General features: G+C 41.6%; 1 protein-coding gene across 3 annotated transcripts in view; it reads right to left on the bottom strand.

The window, feature by feature from the left end:
• The window catches only part of SLIT3 (slit guidance ligand 3), a 494398-nt gene that overhangs the window by 332551 nt on the left and 148725 nt on the right, over positions 1–13122 (bottom strand). The gene's annotated exons all lie outside the window — the stretch shown is intronic.

The following is a 13122-nucleotide window of genomic DNA, read 5'->3' as shown; positions in this document are numbered from 1 at the left end:
CACACTTGCAAAAGAACTCACAGAAATCCTCAAAAGCAGTGAAATACTCACTTATCAAAAGCAGAAAGCCTAAAGGACCACGCGCTAATCAAAGCATACAAGTGGCATTCAGAGATAACACCAGAACAAAACCAGAAAAAACTTCAATTTTCACCTCAGGACACCTCTGCAAAGGGAAGAAACAGCCTCCACATTGGAATGATGAGGTGTGGCTCTGAATAAAACCCCAGCAGAGCTGCCCAAATACTGAGAGGAGATTCAGGGAAAAACATGACTCAAGAATTCATTCTCACTTGCTCGGAATTCTGTGTCACCTCGCTGTGTCCCCACTGTGACTGTGGGGACAGAGCCAGCAGTGCAAGTCCAAATTCACACACAATGCACAAACTCCAAGAAAGCTCAGCCCAGCTCAGACCTTCTGGTGCAAACAGGGCTCCCATCTGCCATCCTCTGATGCCCTTAGCAGTGCCTTCCCACTACGTTTAAAGGCAGATGGGAGGAGGGACGTCCACTCAAAGCGATGGCTAAAGAAGGAGATCCACCAAGCCAGCAAGCAGGGCAGTGTTTCATAGAGAACACATCAGCCATGCACAGAAAATGGTAGGACTGGCAAAGAATATGATTTGGTAGCCAAGTTTACATTATTTTTTAATCTGTGTTCCTCAGTTGCATCTGAAAATCCTGTCCAGGGAGAACATGAAATACAGAAAAAGAGGTGAAGCTGAAAGATTCTGAGAAGAAGAAACTAAAAATTTTGGTGACAAAATGCTCAACCAAATGAAGATTTTAAGTTGAAAGGAAGGATATTTAGCTTGACAATGCTTGAGATACTTAGAACAACTGGAACTGATGAGAATTAACTGAAAAGAATTTGTTGAATTTTATACTTGACTTCAGAAAAAGGTTCTCAAAAAACTTTAACAATTAGTTACAAGCTGACTCAACAGATAATTTGTCACACTAAAAAAACCCAAAACCCAAGAAACCAAACTTCCTTTTTACACAGAGAAGTTGACCTCAGTCAACCCAATCCAGCTGGCTGGATGTTGACTGACAATATGATTTGAATGACATATTCCTGCAGGTTTTGGTATCCAGAATTGCCAAATTATTCTATTTCCAAAATAACACTACTAATACTTGAGTTTCACTGCCCAAAACTGAAAAGTAAAATGACGACACAGAAATATTTTACTGCTGTGAATGAGGACTGTGAGTTTTGGAAGCATTTCCTCTCCTGTATAAAGCAGCCTGGCATGTTTTCCCTTCCCTGCAAGTCATTTTTTTCCAAGCCATCCATGTAACAGGGGTGACACCATTTCTCTGTGGACACCCTCACAGCAGCCAGAGATTCAGGTGCAAATCAATCAGCAACTCACCTTACAAGCCAATATGTACAAAAACCTTAGCACAGGAAAATGCACAGCTGCCAAGCAGCCACGAGATACATGAGAACCATGTGTGCCACTCATTCCTCCTTTCTTTTGCAATTTCGTTCCTTGAGTTGTGTGAATTGCATCAAAGGAAGTGCCAAGAAACCTTACCCGCCTTTTAGGCAAAGAACATGGAAAAATAATAACACAAATATAATTTTTCTACAGAAATTATTAAATGCCCAAATCACAATCCAGCATTTTCCACAGATCATCTTGAAACCATTTCATCATTCCAAAGCAAGAGTGTAATCTTTGTGCCACTTGCAAAGATTTAGGAAATGTTAGGAGAGAACATTTGTTTGATTTCCATTCCAGGGGGACTTACACCACCTCTGTGTGCTCAGTGCACACCAATTTGCACATTAACATACAGTGACTACAGAGAAAGCAAGCAAAACTGAAAAGCTGCCTGGATTCTTTTCCTGCTCTCATGTTTTGCTGCTGAGAAAATTGCTGGGTCTGGCTTTGGGCCTGGCAATGGTCTGTCAAATTAATCAAAGCAACAACAAAGGTGCTGGAGTTGAGCAACACCAACAGGGCAACCCCTAAGGCCTCCTGCCAGCTACAGCAGGAGCAAATATGAAGAGTTAATATCCCAGGAATATGCCAAGTTTGCCCCCAGTGAAGAGCCAATACCTTGCCAGCCCCAGCCCTGCCATCTCCATTGCAGTCATCACAACACGTGCCTGGGGAGATTTCTCAGTCAAAAAACCACAGCAGCCTCTAACCACTCCTGGCTCTAACAAAACAGCATAAGGACTGACTCCTTTTTGCACTGAACATTTCCCTTTTTCTCATTTGTTTCTTTCTTTCACACAATATCTATAACATGCTACTTTGAGCACAGCCTTGGTATTAAGGCTGTCACCAATAAGATATCTAATTATGGCCTGTAACAACCTTTCATTGAGACCATGTCTACAGAAAATACAATTTTTTACACAGTAACTAACACAACAGAAGAAAAAACCAAAACTATTTGTGTTCTTCCCAGTGGTATTAAGCCTCCTAGCTGATATTTTTAGCTTTTGCAGTTATAGCACCGGAACACTTAGCTAGGGTAACATTAATATTTGCTTTGAGACATTTAAAAGATATTCTCATTACTTTTCTAGTAGGAATACAAACATCATATAGAACTATGAGACAAAAATATTTAATATGTTATGCAGTCGCTGGTGCAGAAACATGACCAATAATGCAAGAACAGCAAAGATCAATCTCTTTCCCACTTAATCATTCCAGTTTCAGGAAGTGCCCTAATCATAATCCATATAAGGCTGTAGGAATACAAAAGTGAGATTAGAAAGGATGTCTACAAACTAGTTTTACATTTTGGTCAAAAATAGGCTGAGATATCTGCCATAAAAACAGTAACCATCAATTAGATTTACCACAAATGTCAAACATATGTTTAAGCCAAACCAAATCCTATCTCAACTGCGTTAAAACTCTGAGCAAACCAGTCCAATTTCATGTAAAACTTCATTCACACAACTTGTGATGCTTGCCTGAAGGAACTCAGTAAATGAGTAAGAACAGTTTATAGCAAGTTAATGGGAAGCACAGCAAATTCTCCCAATCCCAGCTTTCAAGGCTGTCTCCACAGAGGGGCTTTAAAACCCTGTGTTTTCTCAGGCAGAAGCTGGTGTGCTGGTGCTCTGGGGCTGGCAGGGCTTTTGCACTGGCTCATTTGACAGAAATGCAGCAGAGCTCATGAGGAGCAGCTCTGGCAAGCCAGAACACAAAGTGGGTTTATATTCAAGATTGTTGGTGCTGTTAAAGCCACTCACACGCCACGGCTGGCAGCCCAAGCACAGCCAAATTTTACCTGTGCTTTTTTACTCTCTGTGGAAAAGTGAAGTATGCAGGTGATGTATTATCCCAACCTAAAGCTACTGCAAAAATGGCTGACAAAATACATAAGCACTTTAATGAGGTTTTTAAGATAAAAGTTTGAACATTGCAAGTCCTCAGCATCAGCTGCTCATTTTTCTTCTTTTAGGAAGCATTAGAAATATTTGGTTTCCATACCATTCCCACTGCAAACCAACTATTTTCTCAGTGCCAAATCCAACATTCCTCGCAGCTTTTGAGGATTAAGTCACTTTTACTCTTTATCCCACACATGAAAAATATAACCAAAATTAGCATAGCAAGCCAAGAAATCAATATTTTAGATAAAGCCTTATAAATGATGTACAGAAAAAATAAAGTGCAAAGTAGAGTTCAATAATATATTAAAATTACATGTAAATGTTCTGATAATTGCACATTCATGCTTAACAAAACATTTCTCCTAGATACTCTTCCAACCCCATCTTGGAAACAGTTGTGGTCTAAGAATCCCTAAAGTCCCACAAATGGGGACTTGGCTTTGTGTATTGTTTATGAAAGATAATAATAGTAGGCTAATTGTTCAGCAGCATCAAACACAGAACAGAAAATTTTTTAGTTCGAACTCTAAGAAAAGGTCCTATTATTGATTTTATACCACCTTATTCACCCGTTTTTTTCATCCTGGCCACTTGTAAGCATTTGGGTTTTCAAGCTTCTTACATCCATTAGAGCTTTAAAGCTTCTTCTCTTCCAAATGAAAGCTTTATTCATAGGTAATGCTTTGATGCTAGGGACTAGAATTTTATGGAAGTTACTTCAGTGAGATTAGAATTAACATCACTGGATGGCTTTTAGCAGTAGTTATCCTTTTCTGCCCTAGTGCAGAGAGAGCTGTGGCTGCAGCTGATGGAGCTGATCCCTGTCCCACAGCAGGATGGATTTGGGATCACAGGGACACAGTCCCTCAGCACTTGGGAGCTCCTGGTTGGGTTCTGTCCTTTCTTCCTTCCTCCCTTCTGGGGCCAAGAATGGGAGATGAGCTGTCTCTGCTGCATACCTGGCAAGCTAAAGGGAATTCTGTCTGAAGCCAAGGCATGGGGCTGTGGTAACCTGGTGACATCTGTGCTGTGGGACTGGTCACACCAGGAGCTCTGACTCTGCTTTTGTCATTCAGCATCACAGAACTTTCTCTGCTTTTACTCATAGTTACAACTTCATATTGAACTATGAGACTGTTTCAACCACACACAAGCCTATGAGGCTAACAAGGGATTCTGCAGTTCTAATGGGTGGTTAAAGTGATTATCAGGGTACCAGCCATGTCTTGCAGCTCATCACCTATGGCTTACTATTAAAAAGCTACAATAGATATTAACAAATTAAAGGAAAAAAACCCTCAAAACACATTGATTCAGAGGGACCATCTGTTGCTAATAATTCTTAAATTCAAATACCTCACCTGGTGTTTTGCTGTGATTATTCTTAAGCCCAAAGCCCAGCAGCAAACACGAACTACATTTCACATAAACAGCCTTTGCCAGCTGAAGGCCTCAAGAACAGGCTGCACAGGAGATAATTAAACAGATACTGCCAGAAAGATACTGAAGATGATACTGCCAGGAAAAAACCACCCTGGCAGCTGGAAGACACCTCTGCTTCAGCTGGGATATGTAAAGGAGCTGATGAGCAAGGTGCACTCCCTGCTGTGACAGTGGGATGATCATCAGGGATCCACAGCACAGTCACTGCTCAGCTGTGCCCATCACTGCCACTCTGGGAGGGCTGACTTCCAAACCAAATCACACACAAACTCCTGTTTCTCTTTTACTGAGCAGGAGAAGCTGCTGGCCTTTGCCACCGCCAAACTGAGCAACCTGCTCAGAAATGGGAAGGAAAAACCCCAGTGTTTGACAGAGGAGCACGTGGGGGAACAGCTTAAGCCAATTGCTGACCTTTGCCTGCTGTGGGTGAGGGATAACACATTTTCACTGCCACAACTGTCTGATGCATGAGCACACTGCTCAGCTCCAAGCCACTCGTGTGCTGCCAGAGTCAATTCATGTTCCACGTGCTGCTCCAGCACTGGGAGAAGACAGGCTTGAAGTGTTCCAGATGAAACAAAGCCTTCTTGTACAGAGAGAGTTTGATGTGAGCATCAGGGGAAAGGGAGAAAGCAACACCCTCCCTCATAAATCAGGGAACCTAACTTCCTAATTGCCTCTGCTTTATCAGGGATTACCAGCTCCACAGAGTTGCTGCCACATGCTCAATGAGTCACTGATCTTTTGAATAAGGCAAAGGACCTATTGGAAGCAGGAAAAGAAAGGAAGAGGCAATTTAGTTTGATTTTTCTCTCTCTACACTCATGCTGAAATCTTTTATTATTGCTGATGAGACTGAGGTTCCAAGTTTAATAATGACCAGCTAGGACAGCTGAAGAGCACTAGGTCTTTATCATGATCACTGTTGTCAAAGAAATTACCAACAAATGAAAGTAGATTCTTATCTTCCAAATGTGTTTGCATCTGATCACTGGAAAGAATAACACTGTACAAACAATCAGATGAACACAGGCCACTACACAGCATTGATGGGATGGACAAAAACTAACCTACCATCAACTATAAACTTTCAGTCCTCACACCTCAGAAAAAGGGAGGAAAGGCACTAAAACTGCCTTGTCCAGAAGTGATAAAGAGGCTACAGGAGGTTGTCTGGCCATGGGCAAGGCACAGCATGGAATCCTTGTCCAGTGTTACCAGCACAGCCCAGGTGGCTTAGATGTTTTACAGGTCAAAGGAGGTAGAAAACAATGAGGCAGAAAATGGAAGGGTCACAGCACAGGGAATAATACTTAGATTCTCAAAAATTAACAAAGAAGAGCAAACCAGCTGATGGAAGAGTCTTGGGGCACTGCTACACACAACTGCTCTGTCTGCAGGGGCTGAGGGTGGGCACAAGGACAGGGCAGCCACCCCAGCCCAGCTTTACCTGGGCATGGCCAGAGGGGCATCCACACCTTGGGAAGGGGCTGGACAGACATTTCCACATCCTGGGGAGGGGGCTGGACAGACATTTCCACACTCTGAGCATGGGGCTGGACAGACATTTCCACATCCTGGGGAGGGGGCTGGACAGACATTTCCACACTCTGAGCATGGGGCTGGACAGACATTTCCACATCCTGGCCATGGGGCTGGACAGACATTTCCACATCTTGGGCATGGGGCTGGACAGACATTTCCATACTCTGAGCATGGGGCTGGACAGACATTTCCACACCTTGGGAAGGGGGCTGGACAGACATTTCCACATCTTGGGAAGGGGGCTGGACAGACATTTCCACACCTTGGGAAGGGGGCTGGACAGACATTTCCACATCTTGGGAAGGGGGCTGGACAGACATTTCCACACCCTGGCCATGGGGCTGGACAGACATTTCCACACCCTGGCCATGGGGTTGGGTAGCCCAAACATTGCTGGCCCAAGGTGTTCTACTGCCTGTGAGCCACTGCACACAAAGGCAGCTCCATAAAGCAGCACCTGCCCATTGACTCACAGGGAATATTCTGACATTTAACTGGTTTAATGGTCTAAAAGCAAAGCTGTTGCCTGCCATCACTGCCATTTCAGACACCCTGTTCTGGAGTCATTCAAGGCAGTAGATGTAGTCCTTTCTAGAAACTTCACAGTGCATATCCTTGTTTAAGACTGAAAGGTTAATTTGGTTGCCAGAACTTCTGCATGTAAAAAATCTAAAAATAATCTCTTTTTTTCCCCTCAGCAGCAATGCTCTGAGATGACTCAAAAACTGCATTAGGAAAAAAGTGCATTGCTCATGAAGTAACTACCATTGCCTGAATGTGTTCTGTAGGTGCATCCATTAAAACATCCAGACTCCCCTGGCTGAGGCAACAGTCTTGGAGGATATTTAGAAAAATATTTCCCTGAAGGCACAGGTGCAAATAGCCAAAACAAAGGGCTGCAACCTACAGATTTAATAAATACAAAGCCACAGAAAAGGAGACTTCATTCATCCTATTTTTTCTGTTGATTTTACAAAGGAGAATAAATTAAAAAAAAAAAAAAACCTTCCAATATTTAAGTATCAAATTCTGAATCATCCAGAAAATGAACAGCAATTTACAGGATAAATTTATAAGCCACACAGATATTCTCATTTTGCATCAAGTAAAGTGAGGGCTGCTTTTGCTAATATGGATTCCTCTCATTATTTCTATTTCCTGTCAGCATTTTCTTTTCCCCATCTCGCTCAATGAAATTTTACATACTGAATACTTCTAAACTGGTTTTTAATCCAAAAGAATATGAATCTTTAAAGTTGATGTGAAATGCAAACTGCTCACCTACTCCCATAAGTGGAAGAAGAAAGAAACAAACACTCACCACTTAGAGAAATAACACTCCTTTAGCATTAATTATTTACTATTGGCAGTCTAGGAGCCTTGCAGTGAAAGGTGTTCTTAATTACTGACTAGACAATGAAATATTCTTGTTGACAAGAATAAGATCCAATATTTCCCATTAGATATTTGTGCTTCAATGTTAAATATAGATGGGGTTTTTTACAGGAATACAGATTTTTTACAGGAATATATATACAGGACTATATATATATTCTTTGCTGATATTTTTTAGGGTTTTCTTTTTGTTTTGCACTTTTTCCCCTCCTTTTTTTCCTCGTCTCTATTCTAGACTTTTTTAAATTTGCTACTTTGGTTTGGGGGTTCTGCTTTGGCTCTGCAGTGTCCCTTGTTTGCTCATGGGCCCCAGCCTTGTGAGGGCTCCTGGGGGCTTTAGAGCAGCCCCATGACCCCTCCCTGCCCCAGACCTGTGTGACCCTGATTTTTTAAGATTTTCTAAGCCTTCTGATGTTTCCATTCGTGTAACAAACTTTCTCACACACTTTCTGTAAATAACTTATTGTTTTGCATTCTTTTATAGAAGAAGAGAAATTTGATGGACTGTTGGTTTGTCCAGTGTCATTGGAGAGGTGGCATTTTCACCCTCCAATCCACTGTCACTTTTGGAAATCTATAAATGTTAAAATCAAAAAATAAACTTCCCTTTTTACCTTGAAAACAGCAGCGTGCCCACGTCGTGTTGTTTTGTGTCCTACAGTGACAGAGCTGTGCACTCTGCTGGGCAGGGCTCACCCCTTCCCAGGGAGGGCAAACTCTGCCCTTCCCCTTCTCTTTCCTGCTTAATGAGAACCCTCCACTCACCGCCCCCACACAAGCTGCCCTCCTCATTAATTCCTTGGCATCACAGCTCTGCCTCTCCCAGCAGATTTCATGCTGAAGAAGGAAGCAGTAGCAGCCCTACACCTCGTGTAGGCCAGGGGGAACTGAGTTCTTCTCTCCATTTGATGCCTTCTTGGTCACATGGACTTAAATCCAGGGCATTTATAATTTAGGAAACCTGGAATCTGGGGTTGCTACACAAAGCTCAGCGTTCTACTGTGCAAGGCTGGTGATTGAACCAGAAACACAAAGAAACCTCAAAGTCACAAGATGCCTAGAATGTCTTTATTTCTTGTTGTTTCTGGAGGAAGCATGGCTTGTTGGACTATTTTTGGTTCATCTTTTCTGTGCCATGGACACCCGCTAAGACACAACAAGCTCGGTGGGTTGACAGGCCCCTGAGTGAAAATGCTGACACTGATTTATGAGGCAGCAAGGCCTGCAAAGAGTCAGAGTGTCCCCTTGTGAATTTTTAAGCCATGGAAAATATAATTATAAGGAATATATGTTAGTAGGAAACTGTGGTCTGATGGTTGAATTACTGCTTTTACTACAGCATGGTACCAGAGCACATCATCATATGTTACAATTTCAGCTAGAGAATCAAAGACATGTGACAAGTCTTATTTATACATTCTAATTATGCAATTAATAATCTTGATAGAACTGTTTTAGCAATCACAGCAGATATTTGCTGTTTGCACACCAGGGGACCACACAGAGAAATCTGCAATCCTGTAGGAAGCAGAAAACACCTTTCCCCTCTATAAGGAAAATACAGGGATGTGTGTTGAGACCATCTCGTGTGGTCTGTGCAGGAGGTGGCTGCAGTAAAAACAACACAGCAGCCTCACATCCCTTGACAGCCAATGGCCACCTGAGCCCCAGGGGAAATGCCTGGTGCTCCTCATCTGCTCTGTGCCAGGGCTTCCAGTTACTGCCTATAAAACATGAATATACAAAAAGGCAACGTCTTCTATTTTTAAATGTTGCTTGAAGCTTGTTTTGAACATTAATGGGAGAACACACTGAGCTCAGTAAGCAGAAAGGGCAATTTTAACTCTACTGCCTATGAAAATCAGCTGCTGACTGGAGTTATTTGATAGGCAAGCAACCACTTTGTGCCCAGCTGAAAACAAATGTTGACACAGCAATGAAACTTTACCTGTGGATTACACAAATATAACCTGAAGCACAGAAGATATAAAGCTCAAAGTAATCTGACCTTAGCAAAGGTCAGCAGGTAATAACCTCACACTGGAATGAGGAGAGCTGCAGCTGGAAGCCAAGACAGCAACAGGTAACCATGAAAAGAAGAGCCATAACAAAACCTCAGTATTCTTTCAGTAAAAAGTTAATTAAACCAACATCAGCTACACAAGAGAAAGGTACAGGCAGCTGAAAATTCCTTTCTGCAGGTTATTTTTAAGCTCAAAGTATCTGCAAAATGCACTTAAGCAAGCAGTGGCACCTGATTCAAATTTGCTTTAAAATATTTTCTCTTGATATAAAGGTCAGCAGCAGAATAACAAAAGCTGATCCTGGCAGCTGGATTCTCCAGAGGCTTTGCAGCTCACAGGTAGCAAGCAGGGGGCAGTCACTTATGTGCATGTGATCCTCAGATCTCCACGTGCTGTACTGATAGGGCCCATCAAAGTGTTATTTTAGGTGCACTGCCAGATTGCACAGGGATATTAAGATAATTCTGTTTAGTGAAATGACATGAAATTATCTAAATAATTATACAGTCTTCCATTGATTCTAAATTGATAGGTCCTGAAATTTGCAACCACTGAAACAATTTGGTTGACCAAAGGACACTCCAGGTAGTAATTTTGCAGCATCCTAATTTAATGTAGAGTCAAAATGAACAGGCAGCAGAGGAGACTGGAGGCAAGTGCCAGCTAATTGCTAATTTAAGAAGAGCAAAATCACAAGGAACCACACCAAAATCAAAAAAGCATGTTCATATGTGTACTGGCAGTAGAAATTGTCCTACTATAGATCAGTTACATTTTATGATTGGAAGTAATTTCAGATGCTATACCGTTTTAAATATCATAATTTTTTTTTAAGTGTTTCAAGTAGCATAACGACTGATTAAATGCATATAAGGATCTCAGAGAAGAAAAATACCAGCTTTCCAATAATAAATAAAAACTAAAGAGATCCAATTCAGACAGATTCTGATTAAAAACTTGCTAAAGGTATAAAAAGTATGACTATATCTGTTTTGATAGATTTCAAAGAAGCTGTACAGTAGTAGCAGAGGGGCAAAAAGATGATAAAGATGCAACAGATATTCCCCTGAGACTGAAGGCCATGGGAGAAATGTGGAAATAATTACACTGGAGTTCAGTAAGTTCCCACTCTGAAGCTTTCCCTTAAATCAGGTGGGAACCAGAGGAAATGTCAGCAATGAAAAGGCAGGGGAAGAGACTTTACAACACCAATAAAATCACAGAAAGATCACCTGCAATAGGTGCCATTCAAAGAGCAGCTCTGACTCAGAATGACAAATACCTTGGCATATTTTTTGTTTTTCACTACCTCTACCCAGCTGCTTTTAGCTCTTTGAAACGAGCAGAACATTTTTGCATTGACAACTCCAGAGCTCCAGTGACTTCAGCAGGAACAACCAGAAGGTGACACAGACCAAGACAATATTTAGAAGCAATTCAAAGGAGAAAAGGAAACAGATCCTGAAATCTTGGTATTTAATTGGGATTAACATGAATCAGGATTTAGACATGTCTTGACCTAATACAGTGAAAACCTGCTGGCATGGTGTCTATGGAATTCAGTCTTACCACAAAATAAAGAAATGTATTTGAAGTAGCCAATAAGTCCATTACTCAAGGTGACCTTGCTGTTACAGTGTGTTTTAATTTCTGAAAAGCTTTTTGCACAGTCCTTCACCAAAGACACTTGCACAGACTAGGCAGTCACAGGATGAAAGGAAAGGGTCTCTGTGTGCATTAATAATATTAAAAAGTGAGGCTCAGAAGCTGGGAATAAATGGACAGCTCCCCACTGATGGGGGTGCAGGGCACTGGTGCTGATCAGCATGCCCATGGAATGAAGGGACAAGGTTGGTGGATGATTCAGATGTTTTTCAATGTTGTAAAATCCATTTAATTGCTCAGGGCAGCAGGAAGCCTCCCCATACAGAGGGACTATGATAAAGTGGAAAGTGCCTTTATCAATGTTGAGAAGCTCTGTGTGACATGACTCCAAAGCTAAGATAACAACAAGAAAGCTCAAGAAATATGGAATGCTCTCTGAACAAGGACAGAGCCAGCTGTGGACAGTGGATGCACTGAGATTGCATGAAATACTAAGCAGAAAACAAGAATTATTTTTTACTGCTTCTCACATGTGGAGAATCAGAATACATCACCTAAAATCACCAGTGCATCTAAACAAAAAAAAAAATTGATAAAGCATAGTAGCATAAAACTTCTTGCTCGAAGACCCTGTGAAGATAAAATTTAAAACAAACAAACAAAAAACAAAACAAACAACAACAACAACAACAACTTGTTCTCAAAACCAGGATGCAAATATCTGTGCATAAAAAACGACACAGATGGAATCCAAACCCAAACCAGGCAAAACCAATGAAACTTGCAGCTCCTATTTGTGTTGGGAACCCCTGCAGTATCGTGTCTGTGGGTGCCAGCAGAGCCCCAGGCAGGTGTAACCAGAGCTCCTGTGCCCCATCCTGACACACCAAACACCTCTGGTCTGACCAGTTGGACAGTGCTCGCTGCTCTGCTGGCTCAGTACAGCCCTACCCACACAAATCACCCCTGGCAGCAGCATTTGAACAGCATCAATTCAGCAAAACAAAATAAAGTTCAAATCACTTGCTGATTACTGCATACTTTGAATGATAATTAAGGTTAATACTTCAAAGTCAGCACTCAAAACAGATTTTCTGAGTGTGGATAAGTGTGTTTTGAATGGTTGATTCTTTGAAAGAGCTGGTCTTGAGATGCCATAATGGCTTTATTAACAAACCAAAATACATGAAGAGTTAACCAAGCTAGCAACTTTTCTGCCTATATTTTGTATGTAACTCAAAGTAGGGACAAATCTCTCTGATTTTTCTTACTTGCACATCACCTACACAGTGAATCTACAAGCAGAAGAACTTCAGCAGGGGGAACTTCAAATGCAAATTTTTTATTTTTTTTTTCCACAGCGGAATGAATTATCCTAAATATTCTGATGCTGAATAAAACCCAGCTTCAAGGTTGAACTATGAACCAAAGGAGACTCACTTCCAGCTGAAGGTCACATGGGGCAGATGTTGTTACACCTGGGAAGCTCCCATAAATCTCATCGTGTGGAAGAAAAGGAAAATAAATTATTTTCCAATCAGTTTTTATTACAGCAGCATCTCAGATCTCTTGGATCTGAGGTGCAAAGCCATCCATCGTCACTGTAGCTTAAAAATTGCAAATTACACACCAGGACTGCGAGCAGCTAAAGATAAAAAGAGAGACCAAGATGATATAAAGGATAATATATCCCAGGGAAAAGCAAGGCAGGCAGGAGGAAGGCATTGGAGGGACCTG

This window comes from Agelaius tricolor, unplaced genomic scaffold (genome assembly GCF_023055355.1).
Source record: "Agelaius tricolor isolate 1412-34295 unplaced genomic scaffold, bAgeTri1.0.p SCAF_18, whole genome shotgun sequence".
In the NCBI taxonomy this organism is placed as follows: domain Eukaryota; kingdom Metazoa; phylum Chordata; class Aves; order Passeriformes; family Icteridae; genus Agelaius; species Agelaius tricolor.
This window is presented reverse-complemented; position numbering and strand designations above follow the sequence as displayed.